Raw genomic sequence first — 23,215 nt, forward strand, 5'->3', positions numbered from 1 at the left:
AATAATGTACAGTGTACTACAAAACTTACATGTGGGATTGAAAGTTTTTAAATGCTTGACAGAAGAATGAATGGAAAGTTTACTGTCTAAACAGCTTGCAATGAGGAAATTTTGTCACCCTTTGGGGTGTATTTCACAGGAACTGGTAAGAGTTCTTTAAAGGTTTGGAGGAGTATTACGGCATCAGAAAAGTTTGCAGTTTTCCCCATTGATGTGAATAGTTGTTCAATGGCATCTGTAAAGGCTGTGAAAATCTGCATATTATTTCTGCTGTTCTTCATTAGAAGTTTAACAACAACAGCATGTCCGGCACTAGTGTCACTGTATTTGATATGGCAATTTGTGCAGGTCATCATTTCGTTGATCTTTTTCTTTGTACATTTTCATTAATGCAGCATCTAGTTGGAAAGAAATTATTCAGCACATATATATGTATGTTTTGAGTGGTGAGTTGGAAATGAAAGAGAAATTGGCATACATTAAATTCGGTAATGTTAATTATTTTTTGCATGTACAAGTCTGCAATATTCTTATAAATTTTATTTTCATTTACCTGTAGGTGTAAATGTTCTGTATGCCGTATATCTGACCGACATGGTTGTTGTCTTCTTCTGGAATGTCTTCTTCGGAAGAAGAAATGTCTGAGTGAGGCTGGAGGAACTAAAATCAAGTTTAATTCGTATATTAAGTAGTTACAGCTGTATTCAGTGCGACTATATACTTTTTAGCAATGAAAAGTTTTGCTAATACTAAAGTTTAATAATTATGTTGTGCTTCTTTTGAAGGTTGCACTACTTGAGGATATTCTTGAAAATTCCTTCCAGTACAGCTGATTTGTTTGTTGAATTTGACAAAACTGGAACTTGGTCTTCTTTCTTGGAGTCAAATGTAGAAGTTTTATAAAAATTTTTGAGATGGACATAATTTCCCTTTTCTATGGGTGTGGTGGCTAAATCCCTCCAAAGTGCTACTTTAATAGAGCTGGATTTGTCTTTCAACTTTAACTGCTTGAAAGGAATTTCTTCATTGCTTGACCTCTTTCTCTTTGTTGTCAATTGTCCAACCTGTAATAATGGTTTATGAAATATATATCATTTTAAATAAAAGAGTTCTTAAACAGAATGCATATCACTTGCAGAAGATACAACACAATAATCTAAAAATGAAGGTCAATGATGGATAAAGAGAAAATTGAGGAATGTGCAGAAACATGCTGAATTTTAATTTTTTAAATGTTGGGAAACCAGCGTTTCACATTCATTTTTTTCTGTGTTTGTGTCTGTCATTCATATGAACTGTTTCTAGGGTACTTCAGATAGTGTCAAGTGATCATCAATGGGTCCATCATTCTAGTAAAAACTGTTTATGTGTTATTAAAGCTGACATGAATCATTTGGTCGCCAAATTAGTTTTGATCACTTCTCAACTGCCACTGGGGTATATATATACCGGCTGAGAAATTTAGTGTTGGTTGTTTTTTTTTTTATCAAGACAATCGGGTTGCACAGACTTCTAAATGATAGAACTACACATTGTATTTATATGTTTGTAAAAAAGATTAAAGGAAACTACAATCAATAAAACTTAAAAAATTGGTTAATTCTTTTAAATATTTTTCAATGCATCCGCATTATCTTGCTCAGATAGTACTACCTTACTTCGTGTGCACATCGAACAGCTGTGTTGTTCATACAAAGTACATGATGTCTGCATTTTATTGTAGACCCTGGCAACACTACATTCAACACAGTAGATAAGTGATAGTATATCCATAAAAGTAACAACCTAACATTGTTTTCATAAGTTTCCACAAAACAGTTTGTTTCCTAAAGTCAATACCATTACTGCATGGTGGTTTGGGCACCTGCTATGTTATAACAGTTGGACCCAGAAAAATGTTCTACAATGATCAAGGAATTTTGAAAGTGTGCCTAGATTTTAGTCTGTTAAGTTTGTCTTTCATTGGATATTCCTTTCTGGTGAAGTGGTTGCCATATTTTTGTTCAAAATGGGTTTCTACAATTTTTTTGTCAAATATAACATGTTCAGGTTAATGAAATACTTGACTGCAGTGAAGCATGAATATTGCTCATGGCCTTATATAGGGTATATGTAGCTATGAGCCTAAGAATTGAAACTGACAACTAATATGGTGGTAGTCAGAGATGAAAAGGAAATAATGTGTACTTATGAATTTATGTTGGCTTTAACAGAATAGGTTTTTATTTTGCTTTTTTGTCCAGCGAACTTATTAGATTCAAAGAATTGACTATTGCTCACTATTCTGAGTAAATGTTGGTAACAATGAAGTATGAAATAGTTATCACTTTATAAGAAATAAGCAGACATAGCATAAATTAGCCATATTTGAGGAAGCATTAATGCTCCAAATAGTGGTTTGGACCAATGCTTGTAAACTTACACTGACTACTTTTCCTTTCACACTAAATTCTTGTTTGACTGGTGATGTTGCTGCTATAAGAATACTGACATCCTTGGATTCTGAAGCTTCTTGAACTGCACTAAGTATTGTAGCTGGAACAGTGACAGTGTCTTTGGCTGTTGCAAAAACTGCAGACCCATGCGTAATGATTAAAACCCTGAGGAAAAAACAAACAAGATATCTGTAAGGCAATGGTCACTTGTGATACCCCCGTTCTAATGTGAATATACAGAATGAGCACCCCCGTTCTAATGTGAATATACAGAATGAGCAAAGTCGACTTTTAACAATATCATTGAATTTGTTAAAAAGTGAATCCCAGCATGTGGCACAAAAATTTAGACTTAAGACCACATAAAATTAATATTTAGATTCTTATCCTGATTTGCAAAAAATATGGGGCGGGTGGGCAGATTGTTATTTATCATTTTTATTTTTTTAAAACACTTTTTATCATTTATGTTCTAGAAATAACAACTGCTCTATTCTTTCAAATTGTTGATGCTTATTAGTCTCCTACCGGTTTTCACCAGAGGGGACTATAGCTTTCCCCTGTGTCCCTAAGTCTGTCTGTCCCACGTCAGTTTTCGACACTTTTTTTCTTTATGTGTTTGAGGAATAATATGAAATTTGCTGTACAGCTTCAAAATGTCAAACTACAGGTCAAGTTTACACTTTTGTAGCGTCTGGTTGACATATTTTCAAGAAAATTAATTTTTTATATTCAAATTTTTTTGAAGTTCGGGTTCGATATTCTGCATAACAGTGCATTATTGTTTTCACAATTTCCACAAACCAGTAGGGGACATGTATTGCTTATAGATGCAATACTCTCCAGAATGCTTGTTAATACGAGTACACAACCCAATTGTAATTTTTAAATTCCATTTTTTTTTTACTTTTCTGTGAAAGCATGAAGACAATGAAAAGTATCCTTATGATAACAAACTTGACTGGAATCAAACGGTGATCCACATGTTTAGGCAGCCATTAAAATGTTTTTAATTTTTTGTATACTGAGCCCACAAAAATATACACAAAGACTTCAATAAACAAGAAGTTGACGTCCGATTGGTAGGTATATATGAATTACGTCATATGACATCTAACCAAAGAGTGCTTTTAAATTGTAAGCATGTGCAATGAATAGTTCCTTATAGAAAAATGAGATAGAAATTTGTTACAAACTCACAAGTGTAAAACAGTATACATCCTCTCCTTCATAGCAGGGGTATAAAAAGTATTAAAGATACATGTACTACATGCACAAAAATGTAATAAATAAATTAATGAAGTTTATATGTTTTACGAAATGCTTACCCATCTGTTTTTTTAATAATATCATGTAATACAATGCATTCATCCTTTTGGAATAAAGGGAACATCTTTGGGTCATAAGCTAAACATTTAGCTGATGCTGTTTCGTCTGCAATGAGTGCTTTCAACATAGTTCCCTCCTCACTTTTTTTGTTTTTGTATTTGATTGGGCTTTCGACTTTCAATATTTTGGCTGTGATGAAGTTCCGCATGTGAAATTCACCTTCCATAGCATTTAGGGAGGATAAAGTGTTGACATTTCCTGAAAAAAAAGTATGAAATGATATAACATACAAAAAAATTAAGGATTATACTTAATAAGAATCATCACAAGAAACATTTAATTTCTTTCCTGTTTGGATAATTTTTTAATTACCTGATTATCAGCACTTACCTGGTAATAATATCTAATTTGTAAATTATTTTGAAAAAAGAAATTCATTAAAGGAAAAATACATTTTGACACAAAATAAATGGGTAATTGTATTTGGCACGTTGACACACTTGCACAACAGATTTTGTTTGTGAATTACATGATTATACATGCAATTTTATTATCATTTGGCACTATGTTGAACTCTGCCAGAATGAGTAGTGAACAATGATATTTTACGTTGTTGATGCACAAAGTAATAAATTATCCTGATATCAATGAGTTGGAATTAAATGTTTTTCAATAGAAAACTATTAGAAGCATTGAAAGTATGAGAATGTAGAGATGATAAATGAATGAGAGAAAAATCTTATCTTTTAATACTATGAATTTTGCTTGTTTGATGTGTATGATACAGTTTTACGTTTTAGTCATTGAACTTCATGTAATTTTCATATAATGCTAAATACCACTAGAAATAATCTGTGATATATGTAAGTTCTACTGCCTACTATTTAAGCTTTTGTTTCAATTGAATCAAAACTGCATGTTTGACTAGATATTTTCTATTGGGATCAATATTACTTGACAGAAAAGAGATAATGCTTTAAAAATAGAAAAAATCGAAGTCATTTGAGTGTTTTACTATGGGAAGATTATACTTGGAATAAAAGAGTTCAGGCACGTAGCATCGTTTTTGAAAGTGGGGGGGCCAAACCCATCCAAAAAATCTCGACAAGCAAAAAAAGGGAAATTTAAAGTTTTCCAAAAATCTTCAAAATCCTAATCCGTGGGGGGGGGGGGGGGGGGGGGGGGTAGACTCAACTATACTTCCAAAAAAAAATTCTTCCCTACCAAATTTTTTTCCCCTCCAAATCCTGAAATTCCTAATCCGTGGGGGGGGGGGGGGGGGGGGGGGGGGGGGGGAGGTAGCTTCAATTTGACTACTCATTTCCTAATTCTCATACCTATTTTTTACTACCTTCCAAAAAAGTGTGGGGGCCAACTCCATGATAAATCATTTTTTTATATGTAAATTTTGTTGCTGCGAGAAAAAGTGGGGGGGCCAGGCCCCCCCTGATGCTACGTGCCTGAGAGTTGAGATGGACACGTGGGAGTGCCAACACGCTGAATACAATTAGCCAAAGGTAATGTAATTTAGGTTTAATCTGTGTTATCTGATAGAGATCTGTATAATCTTAAATACTCCTGTACAACAGTTGCATTGGCAGTAATTTTACTGACATCAAAAGATGAGAGGTATAAAGACTCTAATGTTCTTACACGGCTGAGGGCGACATAAGCTTGGCCATGTTCAAATATAGAGTTGTCTATGCATATAACGGCACTATCTAATGATAGGCCTTGAATCTTATGAACAGTAGCTGCCCAACATGGTAACAGAGGAAACATTTCTCTGATTATATATCTATTTCTAAAGATAAATTCTTGTCTTACTCTGTTAACACAGTAAGTACCATTATTTGAACAGAGCGCTTGAGGCATATCTACAGAATGGTCAAAAGCAACATCAATGGTGTTTACATTATTGTCATTGGAATGAACACGAACAACAGTACCTCTTGCACCATTAACTAGACCATATTGTACATTTAAATTTCTTAACAACATTACTCTTGTACCTCTTGAGACATTAAGTTGAATAGGAAGTCCACCAGCATTGCGATCATCCTGAGGTATCAAAGAATTATCTAGTACTGGGTTATGTGGAGTTGCATCATTATCAGAGAAGTAATGGTAAGCTTTAGCAAGGAATTGTTCATCTGGCAGCAATTGCTGCATTTTGTAATTATGCAACTGTACTTGCTGACACAAAGGAAATATGTGTAAAAGGTCCAAATGTGTATTTTCAGAAATTAAACTACTTTTTAGTAATTTGATGTCATCTGGATTCAAAGAGGCTATACGAACTCTATTTAATAATTGTGCAAACAAATGATCTGACGATTGACGCATGTTTTCATTGAGAAAGAAGGGTGTAAATAAAGGCCACAATGTGGTGTGAGTGAAAGCAAATTTTGCACGAATTGGTCGCAACTGGAAAAAATCTCCAACAATAATAACATTTAGTCCTCCAAATGGAAGTTCATTACTTTTGATAGCTTGCAATCTTAAATGAATTTGCTCCAACATCCTAGAACTAACCATACTAATTTCGTCTATAATTAAAGTGTTGACAGAAGTAAAGAGACTTCTTAAAGATGAAAGAGATGCAGATGATAATGGATAGTCATCAGTGTGTTGATAATGCTGCACTGGCAATCTAAAAGCAGAATGTATGGTTTTATCATGAATATTGAATGCAGCAACTCCTGTTGGTGCAACAGTACAAACTGGACAATGGCCACTTAATGTTGATTGACACAGAGTTATGTACTTAGTCAACAGGTTTATTAAAAAGCTTTTCCCAACACCAGCCCCACCAGTTATAAATATATGGAATACAGACTTTTGATGAAATTTTTGAATTACATATCTAAAAACTTTTGTTTGGTCTTTAGTCATTTGTTGTAAAGTAAGGCGAAATGTTTGGTCAGAAACTGAGGTTACCATTTCATGCCATTGACGCTCTGCTGAGAAAAGTTCTATGGTTCTTGGAAAGTTATCACTTACCAAGTTATTTAGAACACTATTTTGGCTATCAGAGTCATTAAATGCTGATTCATCTATTACTTGTGGGTGAACGTTTTCAGGTTCACTTTGTTCAAAAAGAGAATTTTCTATGTTAGACAACTGAACAGCTTGAATAATATTTTCTAATTCATTCAATTGCATCCCAACACACAAGGCTTGTCTGTCAAAATTCATATATTTATTTAGAAAAGCTTCCTTACTGTTTGTAAAAGGGTATATTAAATTTTCATCATTTCTATGAGGCAAGTACAGTTGTAAAAGTGCATAATAATAATCGTCTGTTCCATAGGGAGGTTTTGTAACCCTAACTGTTGCAAATTTGGCACGTTCAGTAATGAAAATGTTTTCAGGTAAAGATAATCTAAGAACCTGCTTTGTTTTGGGGATTTGCCTTGAAACTTTGTATAAGCGAATGAACCTGAAAATAGACAGATTTTCAAGAGATTCTGGCGAGCATAATAATAATCAAAAATATTATAGTCAAATACATCAGTTGTGTTGTCTGATAAAAATTGCAACTGCTGTTTTGACTTCAAACGCTTGAATCTTTTTTCTGGTTTGCATGCAATAACACGCACAATCTCTCTGGAGTACCAAACAAGTTGTAAATTTCCAATACGGTATGCTGCCTCTTGGGCACTGAGAGTTCTATGTTTTAATATGCAAAATCCTATTTTAGAGAGACGACTACGCATAGATGGTTCAGCATTAGCAGTATTCATGTTAGAGAGGGTTTGTGCTAAAGCATTTTTTTAAAATATTGGGCTCGGCTTTGCAAACATAACTGCATATATAGTATGCAATGCCTAATGGGCCATCAACCATTTGAATATCCATATTTGCTTGCCATTGTAATAGAATACAAGGATTATATGCATTTACCATGCAATCTTGCTCAGTACGTCTAGTTTCATAAAATCGTCTAGAACCAGAAACATTTAGTGCAGGAATAATTCTAGTATTCTCGCAAGTGGTATATGGAAATGAAAATCTACATTTGTTTCTTCTTTTGCATGTGTTGCAATGCTTGTGTATTTGTAATGATTTAACTGAAGGATACAAGGATGTATTATTTTTAGGTATTGTGGTATGTATGGTTCTGTTTATATAAGCAATTAATTCTGAAGGAGAAGAAGTTTGCAAGGAAGGAGCATTTTTCACCCAAAAGAATATGTGCAAGTGTGGACTTCCTCGTGACTGAAATTCAACACGTGCAAAATAATCAACAATTTCTCCTAATGGTTGTTCACCTGAAAGCAACACGTGATTCAATAATGCCTTCCACCTTCTTTCAAAATGAATAGCTGTAATCAGGGGGTTTTGTTGAACAGCTTTTGGTAAATTTTCTAGAGGAACTTTCAAGGTTTTTGCGAGCTCTTTCCAATGGTAATCATTAGCAGAGAGAGTCATGAAAAGTGTTCGACAACCCAAATTTTTTAGCATAGCAATTAAATTGAACAATACATCTTTCCAGTATGCTGCAGTTCCACGCATTGTTTTCATAAACATGTAAGAATTCTGAAGTATATCTGGATTTGTAGAAATGTGATGAATATCATGAAGATGAATAGGTCTTTCAGTTTTTCGAATTCTCATGTACACAGATATAAGTTCAAATAATCTGTTTCTTTCAAAAGAACCAACTGAAGAAAGAAGATAAGAAATATCAGAACGCCATCGTTTATCAATATTACATAATCTGGCTTTGTAGTACTGAAGAAGTGTTAATTTTTTGTGGCGGGGGTATGTAAAGCCAGATTTTCCATATGGAAACAAAGTAGGAAAAGCTAATTCTTCACCATTGGCAATCTTTGTTAAATTTGTAAAGTTCTGTGCTAGAGGTAACATATATGGTTGTTGGGATAAAAAATTACTTATACTTATATCTGGCATTGTAGTATTTAAATTAACTGTTCCAAAGTCCTGAAACTGAAACTGGTCCATATTTATAGAATTATAACAAGAGTTTTGTGATGAATCATACCAATCTAAAGAAATATCAGAATTTAAAGGATTATTAGCACACAACCACCTCAAAGCTTTGAAAACTTTTGTTGGATTAATTACAGATGGTTTGCTCAAAGATGATGGAACAATAATAGCTACATTAGAAGATGCACAGTATCGTGGTAAATTATGAGCCACCTCAAAAACTGGCAATGATAAATGTACTACAAGGCCCTTCATTCCTAACTGGCCCACAGGGAAAGCTGACAAAATTAACAAAGTGAAGAAAGTATTAATTTTTGAAATGCATCGTTTTTCTGCCAAACTGAGGTCCTGCAATACTTGTGGGATATCTCCAGCATTCAGATTATTTAAAATAAAATCCAATGGTGGAAAGGCATTTTTTCTCAGTGAAGATTTGCACCAGCTACACAATGTGTCCCCTTGACTCACATTATAGTTTGGATATTGATCTGAACTTTTATACACTTGATTTTTAAACAAGAACCTATTACACACTTTACAGGAAAATTCTGGTTCCATGTTAATGTAGTCTCTATATGCTTTTGACAATATACTTGTTGAAACTTCATGACTGTTACACATGTATTCATTCTGTGTTTGAATATTTACTGTAGGTGATATAGTCTCACACATATCTAAAAGAGGTTGGTGAGGCAATTGAACAATAGGACATATGTTTGATGTATTAAACTCAAAGTAATTTAAAGACAACGAGTTGTTGTAACAGTGATCATGAGATATAGGAGACGTTGAAATATGTTGTTTTTTTTTTTTGCAGGCATTTGTGATGAGTAAGTGTGGTTAAGGTTACAATGCTTGTTTGAATATCTCTGAAAATCATAATGATTACATGAATGGTCTTCAAAAGTAGAGTTGAAGTTGGATGCATTCACACATGACTGTGTGTTGGAATCGTGCATCTTTTGTGTTGAGGTTGAGTAAGTGTGATTCAGGTTGTAGAATGTGTCAGAAGTTTGCTGAAAATTTTAATTGTTACAAAAATGATCTTCAATATTTAAGTTAGAAGTATTCATAGATGTTGGTGTGTTAGAATCCCCATTACTTGGCAATGGGCAAGGCACATCTTGTAAACAGTCTGTCAAATCTGATAATTGTGATGAATCAGCTATAACTGTTTGTGTAAAACTGAATGCTGTTACTTCAAACACTTGATTTAAATGTCTTTCTTGTAAATGTTGCAAGATTTGCAGAACAGTAGAGAATTCCAAGAGAATTGCATAGCCATTAGCATCTGTTTGTCCACTTTCATTACAAGCATGTGAATCAAATAAATAATAAGAATTTGACACTTCATCATAAAATAAAGCAGTTGTATAATCAGCAAATGTTGCTAACAGATACTTAGATCCAGAAAATCCCATTAACAAAGCCGTTTGCAAATTATGACTACCTGCATATGGATTACTCTGTCTACCCACAACACCATAAAAGTTTTGATGTGGTGCAATTATATAGTCTATATTAGAATTCAGAGAATTTGATATAGATTGTGGAAGTTCGTTATGCTGCAAGTTTCTTGGATGTGCTAGACATAGGCGATTACGAATAGTGTTTACATATTCATCGTTCCCTCTATATATTATATTATCAATATCATCAGTAGTCCAAAGACTACCCAATTTGATCGTCGCCAAACAAAGGGCCAGAAAAGCAATGGCAGTACACTGTCTACCGGCAAATTCCCCGGAGAAATAGGGATATCCTTGATGAATTCTACCCCTCAAAATTCGACCCATATTGATATTTATATCAATTTTCTTTGCAGATAAAATAGTTATGAACCTATGTATAAAGAAAAAAAATATTACATGTTTATATCAATTATCTTTGCAGATATAACGTTAGACCTATAATATATATATATATATATATATGACTGAGTATCATCAAGAGAAAAATATTACATACCAGAGTCTGTTTGGTCCGTCCCCGCCATATTATTAGCTATCGCTTGTGTTTCGGTGTAAATTTTTCGCGCGTAAATGTCGTCTCCCTGCTCGGATTTTTTCGTATGGTAATTGACCAATGAGAAATTATCTTTTTTGGCTTCGACGTAAAATTTTCCCGCTTAAATGTCGTTTCTTTGTTTATAACAATCGGGCTTTTCCGTCAACAAAGGAAAAAAAAATAAAAAAAATAATAAGAAATTATATCAGTGTGGTACTGCATTGTATCAATCGCTTTATTCTTGACTTTCCAACATGCTAAACTTTTTTTTTCTAAACTTTTCGTAGGAAGTTGGTATATAGCTATGTTTCACCGGGTTTTCCAAAAACATTTCGGAGGAAGTTTTATATATATATATGTTTTACCGGGTGATGTCTACAATCCTTGTATCCATGACCAGGATTCTTGTACTTTTATGTGTAGGTTAGACAATGAATTAAATTCGGATGATATCTTCTTCTTTTTTAATGAAAAACGAAATTGTCATCGTACAGTCTATCTATAGTAGTTTTCCCAGAATGCCCCACCGTAAACTCGAGCATGCGTATTTCAGAGGTATAGACTAACGTAGTTGCTAGCGCTCGAGAGCGCTAGCAATAAGAATAAAATAAAACTCGTTTCAAGAATTCCCCTGAGATTTTCAGCTGCAGATAAAAACTTTCAAAAATGACCAATTACTCATCGCTCGTAACTCTTAACTTTAACGCAACCCGTATTGCGTTTATGTGTGTACAAACCATTTAAGCTTTTACTCTATGTATCAGAGTAAACAGCTCACTGATTTGATGTCTCATTGCAACTTAAACAGACTGCAGAAAACCTTTTCTCGACAAGCCTTTAATGCTTTGGAGTATAAGAATTGTCATCGACATTTCATAGTTTTCGAAGACAAGACAACTATTGTACATTATTTGGAAGGTTTACGTGTTATTACCTTAAACCTTATGAAAGTGACCCTTCCTTTGTTAGGAATAGTCTTAAATTCCACGTCAACACAACATCACGTCTTGTCATAAGCAACAAGACGTGATGGTACGACATCAATACATCATTTTTCACAAAGGACAGTCGGTAACGCCATGTTTTTCCCGCGCGGTTAAGTCTTACGGTGGTTAACAGAGTTAAGTGTGCAAACTCAATACAAATCAAACTTAAGGTATTTTACCGCAAAATTGGTAGAATCCTTCGACTCTAATGAAGAGGTTTGTGTACATTGGATACATAGTACTCGTTTCGTTTGCTGGAAATAAATGATTCTGAAATGAAAGTGTGTTTGCTTTTTTTATGTTACTAGACTTTGATCCGTGCATGGGTTGACATTGTATCGGATATTTATGAAATAGATACATCCACACAGAATAATCGAACTGTGTCTCGGGACAGGCCTATACCACAATTAAATTGCCTCCCATATACCCGTAATGTAGCAAAAAATTGCAGAATCGCTCCGAAACGATTTTGGAAAAATTAATGAAGCTGCATTGAAAATAACAGTCAAATTATTCATAATTTTGAGGCTGCAGATACCTTCCATCTAAAAATTTAATTCATTTTAATGAAGAATTCAACACATTCTCCTGCAACGTTTTTCACTCGCTTCGAGTTGACATTCGAAACTATCGGGATTTTTCATATTAAATGCATTGAGTTAGAGTTATCTCCCGTATAACATGTACCTTTGATGAATAGAATATATATATGACAAATTTTCAATGAAAATTTACACATATTTGTAATATCGTTTATTCATGCAAATGTGATATTCTGGATACAAAAACTAAAGAGCCTTCCGTGATTTAGCGTGAATGTAATGCGCATGCGCAAGATTGTAAAATCCAAAAAAAATCCATATGATTTCCGGATTTTTTAAAGGAAGTTTCGCTGATTATTAATCAGCGAAGTTTGATTTTAAAAAAATAAAAACAAATTGGTAATCTTCAAGTTGCCCTCCCCCCCCCCCCACCCCGCTCCTGTTTTGGGAGTGTGTTAAAAGAATTATATTAAATAAGGAAATTAGGAGTAAAATTGAAGTTATAGATATACTACGCCAACCCCCCCCCCTCCCCCGGATTAGGATTTTGGAGAGTTTGGAAATTTCCGAATATCCTTTTTATTTTTTGCTTGTCAAAATTTTTTGGATGAGTCTGCCCCCCCCCCCCCCCCCCCACACACACTTTCAAAAAATATGCTACGTGCCTGAAAATTAGTGCAAAACGATTGCTTACGTGCAAAGATGGCTGATCGTAATCTTGAGGATTGAAATAGTAGAAAAAGGAGAGGGCCATTGACGGACATACCTATCAAATACCAGGCAGCATCATCAGTTGGTATTATACCAGAGGTACCAGCTGGTCAAGGAAACCTCCCCAAGTGCAGTCAGTCGCGTATTCTCTCGTCACACCCACCTCCCTGCCAAAGAATTTATCAAATGATGGTATTGCAACATACGGAAGAAGGGAAAGAAGTTAAGAACTTTAAAGGACTGGACAGGGCTGTTAAGCATTTTGAGGCTGGAGATATTTAACAAATTATGACATCTCATCTTTGAAATATAATATAGCTGATAAGCATTTACAAGAACATAATTTTGTTCAGTGTCTACACTATTGTAAAACTCTTCCTTCAAAACACTCATTTTAAACTTTAACATTGCAGATTGATGACTCAGTTGACTATGTCAGAGCTTTCTGTTTGGCATCTATAAAAAATGAAATACAAAGTTTTCCTGTGTATCGAGGAAAAGACAAAGGTCCATATTGCCTATTGTGAATGTCCTGTCGGGTAGGCACAATGTTACCAATTTAAGGTGGTATGGGACATCTGTCAATATAAATGTGGATTTAAGTTCATTATAATTGAAATACTTTCCGGGTTTAGAATTTTCAAATTTTACAATATTTAACCAAAAATAGCTTCTTAAAATATTTGGAGAGGTAATAATTGTATTATTGATTTATGCATGGACTTGTAAATTTATTTGAAAAAGTAAAAGTCATCATATTTTGAGAAAATATAATTTGGAATGGGAGAAAATTGTACTAAATTATTTTATAATATCTAATAGTCTGGCCCAGACATACAGTCAAATAGGGGGCTGCTTTTTCATCTGCACCACCTTCGTCTAACAGAGGTCCTAAAGTTGGAGAGTGCAACATCAAAAATCTGCCAGTGGAATGTTTCTTGTCCGATGGAAATGGACCATAAGCCTTTTAAAGAGTGGAACTTGGGCAGACCAAAAAAAATCAGCTGAAGGGGAACTCCAGTATCGGGAGAGAAAACAGATCAACTTTGATCCCCGGCATCCCGAAGAGGGCATTCAACTACTGAATGCACTCGAGCAACTACAAACCGTAAAAGCCTATTTCCCAAAACTGGTGGGATACACAAAACCAAATCATTTTTTAATGAATTATATCATTTGTTTCACAAAATTGTACATGTATAAGTTTATGAAATAAAAAACAATATCAATTCTAGGCATGAGTCACTTGTGGACCATCCCCGATGACACTCCTGATGTTGTAAGGGAAGAGGAAGTTAGAACACTGGAAGATCCGATGGAGACTACCATGAAGGGTCTCATTTTGTCGGCAGAGAACTGTAAGGTATCAAATCTTTAGTTTAATTATAGTGATAATAATAATAATTAGTGGAGAAGTTAGAATTTTGTCTTGGTGTCATCATCCTTTATGTTGTCAACATATTATTGCAGATTTTAAAACCTTCTTATCTCGGATTTTAAAGCCATGCTTTCCAGAAAGAGTGGGTCTGGATCACACTGTACACCTACAATGAATTGCATCATGTTTACAGGCATATTATGCAAATGCAGATCTTTAGGTTTATATTGATCCATTAAATGTCCATTGCCTTTTAGTTTCAAAATACCTGCATCTCTTGTATGTCTGACCCCAATGTCAACATCATCTGGTTCAATCTTCAATCCATCTGTATCACTGCTGGGTTCCTCGTCTCTGCTCTTGGTGTAGGATAAGTGAATAAAGGTAGAAAAACTCAACTGTCTCTTCTCTTGCTCCTTCTGCTTATACTTTGCTACTCTGAAGTTCTACAATTCTTAAAAAACAATGTTACATCTTCAATTAAAATACCTATGAATTTTTCATTACGTATGATACCATAATATTCTAATAAATTTTCATGATGTTTTATTTTGTCTATTGCCTAACCTTAATTTTAAAAACTGAATTAAATAGTGGTAGAATTCTAATTCATGTACCTTTTGAATATTTCTTTTGGCTGCTCTGTTCTCCCTTTCAGCATTTACTGGTTTCTCCTTGTGTTGGGAATATAATACTCATCCGCTGGATCATCACTGTGCCAACCAAAAAACACACACAAGAGTGGTCAGTGGGAACAAAATCTTCCCAATTCAGTGGTTTCACCCAAAGTCGTCGTTTCTTTGCATCTTTAAGGAATCTTGAATTAATCAAAAGATGCACGTCATGCGCTATACACGGAACAACGGTTATTTTAATTTTAACAATGTGTAGGCACAAGTGGAGCGGTAAAATGTGACAATGTCATTTAGTCACTTTATTCTGCGACGATTAATTGCTGTACGTTGCTGCCATTCGCAAACCACAGATAGGACCGGAAAATACAATGGTTTCACTACGAATTCCCAAGAAAAGTCTCCAAAGGCAATTAAATCTGGTCCTCTGCAAGAGTTGCTAGGTGCGAGAATTATATTTTATGTTAGATTCAATGAAGCAACTTTTTCGTTACTCTCCAGGCGTCTCGAGCAAGCTGTGGCCACCGTGAACGAAGGAAAGCCCAAGGAACACATCATTACAATATCAACAATTTCTGTGAAACCCGATGGGTAGAGACAATAACAAAATTGCAAGATTTTGAGGACATGTACGAAGCTCTACTCATATGTTTAGATGCCATGGGATGCGTTTGATTGAACTGACTCGAGTAACTCTAGGGTTATATAAGCCTTAGGGTTATATCAGTGCTTGCGCAAAGGCTAGACTCTATGAGTGTGAATAAAACGAAAACTTTTGATCTAGTGTTAAAAATAGCGAATAGATTTTCTCTACCTGTTTTATGTTTGGATCTAAAATTTACATAAATTGTATTAGCTGTAGGGAACATGTACTTACCATTAAAAGTTTAATCTTTTTGTTAAAAACATTCATCTTGTAAATCTGTTGTAAAACTTCCCTGTCATTCAGAACTAATAAAATCCCCTAGCTAGGGATCTAATTAATAAGATCCCCAAGCTAATAACATTGTAGAACTGGAGAAAGAAGCTGTAAAATCTGCAAGTTCGAATGAAAAGGATTATGATATAATATTCACGAAGGCAGAAAAAATGGCAAATTTAGCAGACATTACCATTGAAATTCCAAGGAAATGTGGTAGAAACACAAAGGAGTAATATCCAAGAAGATTATTGCAAAGAGTATTATTATAATAGGCAAACAGTTTCATACCGTTTTCAGACAGTACGATCCAGTAAATGAGCATGAGATTTAACACGATTTCTAAAGCAGCTCTACGTGGGATATACCTAAGGAATTATATAAGGAATCATTCTTTAAGTATTATTAGATGATAATTTTGGTCTGGGTGTGATCAAAAAGAAAAAGTCCCGAAAAACTATAAGATAGATTTCATTTCATCACGCCCCCTTCAAATTATCACCTCATAATATTTAAAGAATATTCTCATTTTTACTACTACCTACATGTATATAATTGTCAGAAGTTGTACGATTAAAATTAGTATGTAAACCCCGCATGCGCCGCAACAATACATATGTACGTCTTATGAATTTATTGGACTATATAGCACAAAATTCGTAGTGTTTTCACAGACAAAGAAAATGGACATGTAATATTTCCTAATAATGTCAACAAAATCACTTAAGAAATAACATCTTCTCTTATTGATTTTTACGACTCAAATCTACCATCGCCCGTCAACTTTTCCTCAAGAAGTAGAGCTTAGGAAGAGAATGTGGTTTAGCCAGGAAGACGTTCAAGATACCAGTCCTACGCTTTCAGACAACAGATCATGTTCCACTCTGTTCCCAAATATATTACAAAAGTATTGCATTTATTACAGCTCACAGCAGTTTCATCTAGAAGGGTAGAACGCAAAAATTCGGCTATAAAATATATAAAACGAGCATCCAGAAGTACACTAAGTAAAGAATGATTGAATGTCTTCCTTCCTCTTTATGGGTATCAGGACATTAACATTAACGTTGAATCGTTGGATTAAATGTATACCAGAAAGCAATCAAGAAGAATGCTTCTCCTCAATCCTTTAGCAGAGGAACACAATTTAGTAAGATGCTACTCACATCGTTTTTGGCATAATGAACACAATGTACGGTATTATTTTTTAGGAAATCATGAGATAAAATAAAAAGAATTTCTACTAAAAATAATTCATTATTATCGTTCGAAATCTCTAAAATCCCACCCCACCCCACCCCACCCCCCACTCTATCTTAAACTCCTGGATCCGTCTTTGCGACGAAACGAATCTGGTGAAGAAGATTTATCTATTGAAGGAGTCAATAGGACAATTGTTAATTTGATTTTATTAAACTGTAGGTGGTATGTATTTAAGACGGAGTCCATCGGAAATAAGTCAGACTGCTGAAAGAAGAAAAGTCTTATCTATGTAATTAATATTCCTTGCCTAGTGTATTGTCTCTAATTCCCTGCGATTGAAACGCTTCGGTATAGAGATACATTTCCATGCGAATCAAAATTCTTTGTCAAACTGCTGGACCCCTATTATATACAGAATTTTAGTTTATTTTGATTAACAAAAAAAGGCAAAAAAATCTATCACAATACGGAAACGAAATGAAATATAATCATCTCCCTATGTTTCAAATTGATTGGGTCATATTTTTCAGTTTTGAAAGAGATGCATATGTATTCAATTCCTTTTTAAAAAACATGATTTATTCAGTGTTACAACCATCAGTAACTTTACAGCTTGAATATTATTTTGCCAATAAAACACCGTCATTTGTTTCAACATCAATTATTCATCCATCGTTACGGAAGTATACAAATAACAATTGACAAAGCACAAAATGCATTGTGCATTTTGAAAAACGAAACAATATTTTATTGATACAATGATTGACTTTCATATTATTTTTTTGCGTGTTGCAAACTTTTCAAAAAATAAATTTGTCAGTTTTATATAAATTTAAACGTATGTTTATAGTTGAGATAGCTCTTTAAAAACGTAGGAATAAACAGAGTTCTCATGAACAGAAAATAACAGTCAGGTCCTGTGTACCCAGTGCTTTTTTAGAAACTCAGAGCGCGATTTCAATGTACAAATTACTTATTGTCGCACACATTGATTGTGAAAGCTCGAACGGAGTTTGGAACGAGTTTGTCCAAAAATTTGTTACACTTGTTTCAAAGCAATCTAAGTTTCGTTTTAATATATTTATTGCGTGTGCTAAAGTTAGACCCATTGTCAGCTGCTTTCAATTTACAACTTAAGGGCAGCGAATTATTTTGAAAAATATACTGGATCGTTAATGTTACACTAACTTATTGTGTGACTTATGCCGTCTTATGAGTTACTTCACCCACACTGTTACAGTTAAACATCATATAGTTTGATTTTAATTGACACAATAAACTTTGATCATAAGTTTGAACATGAAATTGGAAGAAATTTAAAATAGATGCAAAACTTGTTCTAAGGCTATTGTAGATATCAAGCACACACGTGATGAAAGCAATTGTAGACACAACATAAATGAGAAAATTGCAATGACTTACTTTAAAATCATAAATAGTAATAGCTTCCTTTATCATTATAAACATGTTTATAATTACATTTGATCTGCCGATATAAATGTCTTTGTGAAAGAGTGTAACTTTTTAACATCTAAAAACCTAGTAACTATTACCATTTTTCAATGTATAACAGAAAACGAATCTACAGTGAAAATTGTATGTTAAAAAAACAAAAATCATTTTTTTTTAATAAAACGACTTATGACAAACAAGATAAACTGTTTAAATGCATTCATAGAGCTATATAAAATAAACCGATGATTTATTAATTGTTATGAACACCAGGAAAATAGCTATCGAATTATTTTGCCAATAATTTGTTTTCAACATCAATTATTCATCCATCGTAACGGATGCCATGCAAATAAGAATTGACAAAGGGCAGTAAAATGCATTTGCTCTTTATTAAAACGAAACAAAATATTATGGATATAAGGAAAGGCTTTCATATTATTTTTTGCGTGTTGCAAACTTTGTAAGAAATAAATTGGTCAGTTTTATAAATGTGAACGAATGTTTATAGTTGAGAGAGCTCTTAAAAACTGTGGGAATAAATAGAGTTCCAAATGAATAGAAAATAGAAGTCTTCTGTATACCCAGACTGATGCAATTTGAGAGTAGATTTTTACATCTGAAAACCTAGTATCTATTACCTTTCCATGCGATTAAAAGAAAACTGTATTAAAAAATTCAAACCGTTGCGGATTCGAACCCAATAAAAAAATTCGGACTCTGTTACAATTTATTCTAACATTGTTACCACTCGACTAATTTAGATATAACTTAAATCCCTAAAAATTTACAGGTATTTTTCAAAGGTATTGTTTATTTTTTCCAAAATTCTTTGATTTTTTTAAAAAGTGTCTCTTTGAAAACAAACACCAGAAATGGCAGTTTTAACAAAAAAGTTGTCCTACTTTAAACGTTAGGATTAAGTTAATTTTGTTTTAAGGAAGCAGTTTGCACAAGAATAAGGATTCCCCATTTATTAAGTGTGAAATCTGCCACAAATGTTTGTTTACGCATTTTCAATTTTTTTTCATGGTCTTATGGAAGTTAGTACAAATTTTACAGATACAATTCTTCACTGCTTTACGTACAATGTACAAAAGAAAAGATTTACATCAAATTCTGTAGCTTTAACTTTTCCATTTTATCTGCAAATACTTTAAGGAAAATAAGTATGGGAACTGCAACACCCTCTTTAAAATTATATTTGTTACATGAAAATGCAAAATATCAAAGATCTTTTTGTCATTTCCAACCATAGGAAGGTAATTGGAAAGGTTTTTGTTTTCAAATAAAGCTGCATGTGTACACAAGCTGTATGTGCTCTGGAGTATTCTCATAGTCCCAATTTGAACTCGTCCAGTAATCAATGCGTAAAAATTATGAATGTGAATCCTGCGCGTGCTTTACCTTTCACCAAAAGAATAAGATCTTCAATGCTTTGAATGAACTCATCCATTGCATCAACTGATCCATGGGGAGGGAATTTTTTTGACATTTGTTTCGTAACAACGAAATATTTTTTATTTCGTATGTTTTAGAAGGAGTCAATTAAACAAATAAACATACGTATTTTTTTTTTATGTAAACTTAGTAAGACACGCAAATTACTCCCTTTTTAAGATCAATGCATGTCCGTCTTTGAATTCGCCGAAGTAATTCCCCCAGTAAATCTTTGAGCTTAATAATAAATATACATTGATTTTAATCTAAACTGGTGATTCTCGTTAATAACGTCAATGATTACTTACATTCTACAGTGATAGACAACAGCTTGTTGCGATGACACCCCCACCCTATTCCCACCCCTCAAACATCACTATCTATTTTTAAATCAGGATTTCACACGTGCATGGTGAATCTTCTTTTTTTTTTCTTCAAAGTGATGTACCTCCATAGCGCACTTTAGAAATCATTTTCAAAGTGGGTTAACTTGGTCCCAAATTCAACGCACTTTGAACAACTTTTTCAATCTGCGTAATTGTTTCAAAGTGCGTTGCCACATAGCTCCCATTGCTAGTACGGCTAATTGTATTCAGCGCGTCGGTGCGCCCGCGCGTCCATCTCATCACTTTTATTCCAAGTAAAATCTCCCCGTATTAAAACACTCAAATGACGTCGATTATATATTTAATTACGTTGACAAATAGTTTTGATTCAATTGTATAACGGTAGGCGGTAGAGCTTTTATAGATCGCAGATTTTTTCTTTAGAGACACAAACCAATGTTCTTTGCATTTCATTTTTAATTCATGATTTGACAATGGATATTGTCTATTTTGCTATAACTTTAAGCGGTTAGAGCTTTTACTTTTATTTTCTTTGGACATCACCTAACATTTTTTTAATCTTTAATATGACCTTGATCCTGAAGTCCAGTCTACTTTTGTAAGACAAATCTTGGCATTAAATGCCGACAGAGACATAATAACATAAACACAAATGTTTTTATGTCTCCGATGCCAAACAGGTTATCGGTGACCGTGTTTTACAAACACATACTGTCCGTATTTATTGAATACCAACATAGAATATATAATCGTCTAGAAATTGGACTAGTTGAGTCAAAGCCAAACTGGCCTAAACATTATAAACCGGGGTAGAGGGCCGTCCAGTATGTAAATCTACATTTATAGTAAGTGATTTAATCGCAAGATCTGTCCAAACTGTCTTTAGTGTGAGTATTATCAAATATATGTTTACACACGGCTAATCGTCGTCTGAGCAATAATATCGTAAGGTTAATGACAAGAAGGCCCATGGCTTGTACAGACATTTCTATAACTTCAAATTTTCTCCCTCACATATTCCCGATATATTGTTATTGATCAAGTGAGAACTTCTTTCCAATTCAAATTATGGTACAAGGTACATGTACTACTATACATATGTGCACAGGATAACAAAATAATAGTATGTTTCTATCTCACTTTGAACCAATACCTTATTGTACATGATCAGGGTACGATTTCACCGCGTGGATGTCTGACGTTGTAATATTTATTTTAGAAATATGATAATTTTCTGTACAACAATAATAATTATTATAGAACACAGAATTATCTCATTATCACAAGAAAAAGTTTTAACATCATCAAGCTGCTTGTGCTTCCCTATCCCCAATGCTTTCGAGAAAAAATAAAGCTGATTTCTAGTGGTATGTAGCAATTATATGAAAATAACATGAACTTTGATGACAAAAAACGTAAAATATTGTTATAACGATCAGAATTCACAGTATTAAAACATTTTTAGATTTTTCTCTCATTCATTTATCATCTCTACATTCTCATATACTGAATGTTTCCAATAGATTTCTATTGAAAAAGACACAAAGTGCCTCATTTAGATAAAAGTCATTGATATCAGGATTGTTTATCACTGTGCATCAATTACCATCGTTGTTCACAAGGTCACATACCACTATTTTTACCCCGTGCTCATTGACCACGCAAGTATTTCCATTCTAAAAATGTATGTATCATTTCAAAAATTCCTAGGGGTACTAAATGGTCGAATTTGGTTCCTTTTATGGCATGGATGGAAAGAAGGTTTGGAAAAAAAATACAGGCAGGAAAAAATTTAGAAAAATTATCTTTACAGGCGCAATAGAAAGGGTGTAAATAGGCCAATGTTTTCACAAATTCCAAAGTGAAAGTGAATTTTTCATGGTAGGGGTTATTTTAGGGGCCCTATCTCAGTCCCCTCTCGATTGATTTCCTGTAGTTTGGATATGTTGTTAGACTAGTGTCATTCTATAGGTATGCTGTATTGGAACTCATTTGAGCCGGTGGAATTTTTTATATGATTTATTTTTGTATAAAGGAATAAGAGGGAAAAATAATTGTGGTCTGTGTCCTGTCAGGTCAAAGGTCAAAATCCACTTTTATCAACTTAAGTGTAATATTTCGTTATTTTTCAAACAATTAGGATGAATGATGACATTTTGTAGGGTTCTTTCTCAATTTTGGCTGATAATATGAAAAAATAACGGTAAAAAGTGTACGAAATGGATTTGACCGGGGTGTGAACAGCATGGTGTCATAATGAGTCAAACAGGGGACGTTAGTACTTGCAAAATGTCTAAAAACAATTTCTAATGTTAACTTTACTTGTCACCCAAATTATAAAAGAATTGGTCGATTTGTCATTTAGTTATAAAGCCTTAAATATACCCCCCCCCCCTCTCTCTCTCTCTCATATTAATCATATTACATGTAAAAAAATATACTGTGGAATCATTAGATTTCGTGGTGGCTCAATTTTCATGGAATTCGTGGGTACCTCTTATCAACGAATTAACATCCTCCACGAATTAATAAATTAGGGTAATAAAGTCATATTTCCTCTGTGGGTTTGAGAGAATCCACGAAATTACGTCCCCACGAAGCTTTAAATTTTAAGCAATCCACGAAAATTGGCCCCCACGAAAATTAATGATTCCACAGTATATATTTCCTTTAATATTATTTTGATTAAATATAAGGAGGAAAGTAGGGCCTATGTTACTTTATGATTCCTATGAATGATGAGATATTTCACTGCCTAGCAGATTGCATGACAGGACATACAATCTGGTAAAGAGGCACCTGCTGCCCCCCCCTCCCAGTTAACACCATTTTGACAGAGATATAATGAAGAAAACAACAAATGGTAAGTTGATAT

The 23,215-nt window shown here is 33.8% G+C and overlaps 1 long non-coding RNA gene and 1 pseudogene across 2 annotated transcripts; one reads left to right on the forward strand and one right to left on the reverse strand.

The window, feature by feature from the left end:
- The first annotated feature begins 12,960 nt into the window (after nucleotides 1-12,960).
- LOC128168124 (uncharacterized) lies at nucleotides 12,961-14,347 on the forward strand (annotated as a pseudogene).
- LOC128168125 (uncharacterized) lies at nucleotides 14,189-16,240 on the reverse strand. 2 transcript variants are annotated; one of them, XR_008241297.1, is made up of 3 exons: nucleotides 14,616-16,240; nucleotides 14,450-14,513; nucleotides 14,189-14,325 (listed from the first exon to the last, which is right to left on the reverse strand). It is a non-coding gene; the product is annotated as an uncharacterized LOC128168125 (long non-coding RNA). The 2 variants fall into 2 exon arrangements; XR_008241296.1 differs by lacking the exon at nucleotides 14,189-14,325 and having other exon boundaries at nucleotides 14,391-14,513; nucleotides 14,616-14,801; nucleotides 14,965-16,240.
- Between the last annotated feature and the right edge of the window lie 6,975 nt (nucleotides 16,241-23,215).

The sequence above is a fragment of the Crassostrea angulata genome, chromosome 10 (assembly GCF_025612915.1).
Source record: "Crassostrea angulata isolate pt1a10 chromosome 10, ASM2561291v2, whole genome shotgun sequence".
Taxonomy (NCBI): Eukaryota; Metazoa; Mollusca; class Bivalvia; order Ostreida; family Ostreidae; genus Magallana; species Magallana angulata.